This window comes from Cebus imitator, unplaced genomic scaffold (genome assembly GCF_001604975.1).
Source record: "Cebus imitator isolate Cc_AM_T3 unplaced genomic scaffold, Cebus_imitator-1.0 Scaffold39, whole genome shotgun sequence".
Taxonomy (NCBI): Eukaryota; Metazoa; Chordata; class Mammalia; order Primates; family Cebidae; genus Cebus; species Cebus imitator.
The window spans coordinates 10,563,000-10,570,840 of record NW_016107354.1 but is presented as its reverse complement, the minus strand read 5'-3'; the positions used below and the strand labels follow the sequence as shown (position 1 = coordinate 10,570,840).

General features: G+C 36.6%; 1 protein-coding gene across 3 annotated transcripts in view; it reads right to left on the bottom strand.

The window, feature by feature from the left end:
- NELL1 (neural EGFL like 1) overlaps window positions 1–7,841 on the bottom strand; it is an 888,103-nt gene that overhangs the window by 518,049 nt on the left and 362,213 nt on the right. The window lies entirely within an intron of this gene.

Sequence of the window (7,841 nt, the reverse complement as noted above, 5' to 3'; positions counted from 1 at the left end):
AAAGAGAGAAAGAGAGAGAGAGAAGGAAAGAAAGAAAAAAAAAAAAAAAAAAAAAAAAAAAAAAAAAAAAAAAAAACTAGAGTAAATAAATGGGCAGCAGGCCAAAAATAATTATAGCTCTGAATGTCACTTGATTGGGACAACTGCTCCTAAGTATTGCGGTTTTAATCTTTGAGTGTTGATAAGAACAAAGTCAGACATAACATAAATTTTGCATTTTCATCAAGTGATGACATAAACAAAGGTCTCTCAGTGATGGGAAAAGAGGAAACCAGGGAGAGACTTGAGTCTTCACAGAGCACATTATAGTGGAGGCATGCTAAACCCAATCTAGGCTGAAACAGTCAGTACACAGCCATACCAAATGCACTTGTTTGAATTCAGCCAAATAATACTAGCAAGAACATATATGATAAGTACTGTTAATTTGATGTTGATTAGTTTGGTGGTTTATAATTAAGAGCCACCAGAATAAGAAATATACTCTTAATTATAAGTTTTATATTTGAGAAATATTATTCTAATTATCTTCAGAATTAAATTATTGTAGGTTGCTCAAAATACTGTTTCTCTTTAAAAATTGGTCTATACCTTACAAAGACTTAAAAACACTGCCTCAGAGAATCAATTAAAATGCCATTAACACTAACAAAAGAGTCCAGTAATAAATACAGATATAAAGTAAATATACAGAAATCAGCATTCTTAAGTGCATGCAATAAAATGGTACAAAATATAATGGAAAAAGATAATCACCGTATTAGCAGCACAACAAACGATAACCAGAAATAACATTAGCAAGAAATATTCAGAGAGGACATATGTGTGTGTTGGGGGGATTATAAAACTTTACCTGGAGAAGACTCAAGAGTACTTGAATAAATGGAAAGGCATTTATGACAAAACTAAAGAATGTTTAAAAGGCAGTTATTCTGAAATTTAATTATATGTTTAACTTAATTTCAATTAAAATTCATATAGGATTATTACTGAAATGTGGCTATGTTAGTCTGGAAGACTGCAATGGTGAAAATAGCCAAGAAAATTTAGCAAAGGTAAGAAATGAGGAGGTGGTCAGGAGCAGAAAAGTTGTAGAATAAAATTAACATAAATTAATTAAGTACATTAAACAGGTATCTTTCTAGCAAAGCTTCTTGGGGCCTTCTATATGCTAATATAAACTATTATGCTAATACAGATTATGAGGAAGAAGGTGATCGAATATTATGCAGTGTTTACCAAGTGTATTTGAACATGAAACTCTTCTCTATAAAACATTTCATATATATATAATTTCTGTATGCCACAGAACAGTTTGAAAAACCCTCACAATACTATCAAAGAGTCTCCCTGGACTCTCAGCTTCTTGACCCTCTCACCTTCAACACTCTCTTCTCTCAAACCACTGCAGTCATTCATACCTTCATTCATGCCCTCGCCTCATCATCATCAGAAACTGTACTAGCTCTAAGTCTCACCTCAAATCTTTCACAGTTGAAACTACTATCTCTTAGGCTCTCACCTCACTTCCATTGATTAGCCTCTGCCACATTTCTCACTCATAGAGGTATCAATCCATTAATCTACTATTTACTTTATCACTATTCATCAGCCTTCCCTGTCTTTACTTGCCCTGGATAATCTTTCTTTTTAATAATTTCCCTAAGCTCAACTCCCTTGGCCATCTGTTTTCCAATGTACTTGTCCAGGCAAAACTCTCAACTTTTTTGAACTCAACTCTCCACTCTTCTGTGCCTTCACACAACCATTGAAGCAAGTTCATACAACCAGCTGTACGGAGTGTTAGATGGACATTACTATACATTCCTTTTAGCCCTTCTTCCTCATCTCTGAGATTAGTCAAACCTTCTCCTCCTGTCATCAGAGGCCCACATATGTATACTTCACAGCTCTCATCTGATAATCCCACTTCACAAAGAAACCAAACTGTCTAATATAGAAACACTCTCATCCTCCCACCATCAAATCAACACTCCTACTTGCATCCATCTTTTACTTCTTGTTAAGAAAAAAGGCATGCCCATTACCCTATCAGTGGGCAATTTCCCCACTTGTTCCTAAGATGTTAAGCCACTTGCTCCTGAAAGGTCCCCTCCTTCCTACCTCAAATATCTCTCCTCTATTGGATCTTTTCCATCCACATATATACATGCTCTGGTATCACTCATCTTAAAACAACAGCATGCATACACATAACAAGCAAACAACAACAAAAATAAATTTCCATTTATCCCTGATCTGCCCTTTCTGATCCATTTTTCTGTTACCACGCCTAACTTCTCACATGAATTGCCTAACATGCTTTCTCCACATTCTTACTTTTAACTCACTCTTCCTTTCTGGCAGCCCTCTGCCCCCACCACTCCTATGAAAACTGCTTCAACAAGGTCATCAAGAACCGACCTCTTGATAAATAAAATACACTAGGTATTTTTTTCTGATATCCTAATGTAACTCAGCAGCATTTGACAAAATTAAACTCTTCATTTTAAAACCTCTTCCTAGGCTGCTTCTTTCTTGCTAAAGTCACCTTCTATTATCACCCTGGATACAACTTAGCCATCCTCTTTGTTGGCTTCTCCATCTGTACCCAAACTCTAAACTTCAAGCATCCTCAGGATTTGGTCTGAGCCCATATCATTCTCTCTGCCAATCTCACGCATTTTTATGGTTTCAAATGTCATTTATATCTTGATAACTCTCAGGATATATCTCCAGTACAGGCATCTTTGAACTTAAGACTTACGTGTCTAGCCTCCTACTGCTTATCTCCACTTCTGTATTTCACAGATATCTGAAAAAGAACACGGTCTAAATAGAAATCTTGCATTTTCCCTTCTCAAAGTGACTCCGTCATCTGCATTTACTAAAGCCAGAAACCCCGGAGTGACCCTTGACTCCTCCCTCTCCTTTACCCTACTGTATTCAGTGTAGAAACTAGTATCATGCATTTAACTTCAACAAATATACCTCAAACTCATTCACTTTCCTTCACCTTCACAGCAACCACCCAATCTCCATCCTCTCTCACTGGAGAAGCCTCTCTGGCATTCCTGCTTTCGCGACTGCCTCCTCCAATACATTCACCAAACAGCAGTTGTTGGATCACGTAAAAATCGAAATCACGTTACACCTCCGCTTAGAATCCTTTAGTAATAAATCCTAACATTTAGAAAAATTGACGTTTCCTTAACATAACCCACGGACCTTTCATAATGCAGACCCTTACGTGGACATCATGATGGAGGCACACCATGACACGCCTCCGTCTCCCTTTCTAAGCAAAAGCCACACTCAGTAAAACACACTACGTTCTTTCTTTCTAACTTTAAGGCCTTTACATCTAGCATGTATTAAAATCTGTACCCATTTTATTTCTTTTCTCATTTAATATCCATCTCCCACCCAAAATATAACTTTCACAAGTTCAGAGCTTTTCAATCTCTTTACTGTCATATCCCTTGCAACGAACACAGATGCCTGGGCTTGGTCCTAGTAGGTGCACAAGAAATTCTTTTAAAGATAGTGAATGAACAGAAGTACTCTTGTTGCTCATACCAGCTCCTTCTCCCCAGATGGGACCAGTGAATTTTCTTGCACCCATCTTCAGTTGTTTTGAAAGAACATTTTTTCATAGACATGCCCCCTTTCCGACCACTACGAGTTATTAACAGCACCATGAGCAATTCTCAATGTGCTTATAACAATTCCAAAAAGATGCTTAAATGTACAGATTTGCAATTGCTATTCATTCTATGTCCTCAATTTATGAAAAGACATGTTGATTCACTAAACATGAAAAAAAATAGGCATTTCCAATGAAATGAAGTCTCACAAAGCATATTCTATATCATGCAGCTACTGCCATGGTAATAAGTCAAATATTGTAAAATTCAGTTTCCAACACAGCTAAACACATGGCTTGGAATTTATGTTGGAAACAGCTCCCTGATCTCCCATTTACCTCATGTCAGATGTTTTCAAATGTCATCACCTGCACGTCCGCAGGTAAGTTTGGCAAAGGACTGGCTCTTGCCACCAAGAGATGACAAGAAGGCAGTTACAGTGAGGAGCCACTGTCTCCAGAGTGGGGTTCCATTTCAGGAACCTGGTGCTGAGATGAATTCTGGCTTCTCTGTCATCTGAGGCCCCAGCTTTTGGCTTAGGTGGTGGATTGTTTGTACTAGCACTGTAATTGACTCTTTCAATGGATACTGCTCTACAGCAATGTTGTGCTCCGTAATACCTGTGAATATTCATTTTCTTAACCCTTGTCCTGTTGCTTCTCAAACCTTATCTTCCCTGTGGACTGCTTACTCATGAGCACAGATGTATGGCCCAATGCCCTGAACATGGTTCCACAGGTCATTAATAATACATAGATGTTTCCTGGATCTATGAGTCCCATACAACAATATATTTTGACAATAGTCAACATTTTCATTTCAGCATATTCTGGATTCTTTTAATGAAACTTTATAACTAAATATTGCCATGCAATTTTTATGCCCATTTTTGTTTTTTATTTTTTATTTACAGTACCTTATGCTAAAAGGTTATATTTTAAGTATTGTTAGCAAATGAGGAAAAAAAGTAGACTTGATTCGTAAATGATATGTTCAAGCTAAATGAGGGCAAAATGGTATTTACAGCATGCTTCTCAAAAGAAGATTTAGCAATGGTTCAAATATAGCAAGAAGAGAAACATGAGTCACCATGCCACATGTGGCAGTGCACACACCAACCCCAAAGAAACTGTATCTTAGAATCCACGCTTCATGCACGTTGCCAGTGCGGATTTTACTTTAGCAAAACACCATCCTCATGTTAAATCCATTAATTAGAATATTATTAGACTGTAGTGTTGTTTACAGTTACCTAGTAAACTTCCTTTGTAGTTGTAGAAGACCTATAACTATTATCACCATACACCTGATTTCGCTTGTATGTATCTAAGGACTATTAGAATAAACATAATTAAATCAAGATCTACGTTTTCCTGTCTATTTTTCCCCTTTAAAAGTTTGTGAATAATGATCTAAACTTTGAGTTCAAATCCCACTTCTGCAAGCGACTAGAACTATGGTCTTATAGAGCAACTTACACATTCTCTTGGAGCTGCATTTTCACTACAGTGGTTGTGAGCATTATGAAAGGTGATAAGGTAATATACATTAACCACCCAATCTACAGCTAGTGAGAAATAAAACTCAGTTACCTTTCACCTGACTCTCTGCCTTTTTGCTATAAAAGAGTAGCCTAAAAATTAAACTCAATATCCATGGGATGTTCATCCATTAATGCCATGATATTATATTTATATTAACTATTTTTACTTTTATAATACTTAACTATGTTGTGTTAACTCAAAGCAACTATGGAAGATAAGTAATGAAGGCATTATTAACCCAATCTTGGTGATGTGGAAAATTAGTTTTAAAGCAGCTGAGAGACTTGCTGAGAGTTATGCAGTGATACATGATTGATGGTGGGCTTGGATTTCCCACCAAGCCCTCTCAGGCAAGTGCCACTGTCCTCTTCACTGTACTATTTCCAAATTATCATCAAAGGAGTCATTCTCTAAATTCTTTCAACACAATCTTATATTGTAGTTTGCTTATAGGTGCAAGAAGGAATCTTTTTCATAAATAATGTATGTAAGACACTTATGAAATAGAAGAAAGTTCACAAAGGAAAGCTGGAAAGCCATGGCAGGTGACATTGCTTTTAAAGCAAGAACACTGATTACTGACCTTGACAATCTCATTTTTTCCTCCGTTCTCCCTTGATCATTCCTCGCACAATGGTATCCTTTTAGAATTTTAAGGTCTATTACAATTCATGCTACAAAGAGGATGTGTAATAGCTTTATAAATTATATTAGGTCATCAAATAGTTATTTTTTTCCAATGGTCCAAGATAATATGAGTAATAAGTGATTTAAACTTTTGCCATGAAAATATAGTATAATTTCTACTGAAATTGGACAAACTTACTCTTGTCTTTTTAATCTAAGATTGACTATAAGGGCCAAAGAAGTCAAAGACTGGCTAATGATACTGATACATAAAATCCAGTGTCCAAGCAGACGTAAAAAATCTCTATTAAGAGTAAACCAGCGGCTGGGCATGGTGGCTCACACCTGTAATCCCAGCACTTTGGAAGGCTGAGGTGGGCAGATCACTAGGTCAGGAGTTCAAGAGCAGCCTGACCAACTTGGTGAAACCCTGTCTCTATTAAAAATATAAAAATTAGCCAAGTATGGTGGTGCATGGCTGTAATCCCAGCTACTTGGGAGGCTAAGACAAGAGAATTCCTTGAACCTGGAAGGCAAATGTTGCAGTGAGCCGAGATTGTGCCATTGCCTTCCAGCCTGGGCAACAGAGCAAGGCACTGTCTCAAAAAAAAAAAAAAAAAAGTAAACCAGCTCCTTTCCTGTGCTATATAAGGAAAGGTCAAAGCCAGCACTACCAACAAATCCATGACTTAAAGAGCACAAGGTAACAGAGGCAGGAATAAAATGACAGAGGCAGGAATATAGGCACAGGTATTAATATGAGAGAGATACAAGGCTTTGATGCATGATAATACATTTGCATACATCTACTTAATTAACAATTTCCTCAGAATGTATATAAAAATGAGTAAAAAGATGTTTATCAACTCATACATGTAATAGGAAAAAACCTAAAACAAAATAAATGTTCAAAGATGTAGAATATTTATATAATTTATTCTCTTTATGATAGGCTGTTGTTCAACCATTCAACTGATATTTACGAATAATTCTAATGAAATATAGGTTTTTGACATAACACCTAGTATTAAACACACACACACACACACACACACACACTCTCTCTCTATATATATATAGTGCATATGTCTGATATATACATATAGTGTGTGTGTGATTTCAACCTGTAAAAAAAAATTATATGAGGGTACATTTTTTAAAAAAATCTGGAAAAACTAATAATATTTGTGATAATTTTAGGCTGGTGAGATTAGGAGGATTTTTTTATTTATATTTTATCTGTATTTTCCACCATGTTCAAAAAATCATTTAATTTTTGTATCAGTAAAAAAGTTAAATTATACAATTTCTACAAAGCTATTAAGACTTATTGCATCCATTGCAACAAAACTGAGCTCCTTCAAAAGAGGACTTTGTAACACCAAAAGCTAAAGAAAGTTGTGGGTTAATAGAATAAGGGTATTAGAGATCTGCATCGGCTCCAAAATGACCTCAAACTGTCTGTGGGAATTCCTAACCTCTAATTTTATACATTTTAGATGAGAATTTTTCTCTCTGTTAGTTCCGAAATGGCGACTCAATAAAGGCAAACCTGCCCTATCATTGCATCTTTTTGTTTTATACAATGAAAACTGTAACAGTTGGCAATAATAATATTGGAGACGTTTACCAGAAACCTTGGTACACATCTTCCCCAGAATACTGAATTTTGCTCCATCCAGGAAATAACTAAGCAGTGGTAACTTTTTCTTTAGGGGTCTCATCTAAAACTTTTCTATTGCAGAGTAAAAAGAAAATTCCTGGCAGGGCGAGGGGGCTCACACCTGTAATCCCAGCACTTTAGGAAACCGAGGCAGGTGGATCACCTGAGGTCAGGAGTTTGAGACCAGTCTGGCCAACATGGTAAAACACCATCTCTACTAAAAATACAGCCAGGCATAGTGATGCATGCTTGTAATTCCAGCTACTCATGAGGCTGAAGCAGGAGAATCGCTTGAAACCTGGAGGCAGAGTTGGCAGTGAGCTGAGATGGCAGCAGAGCAAGACTTCCTCTTGGAGAAAA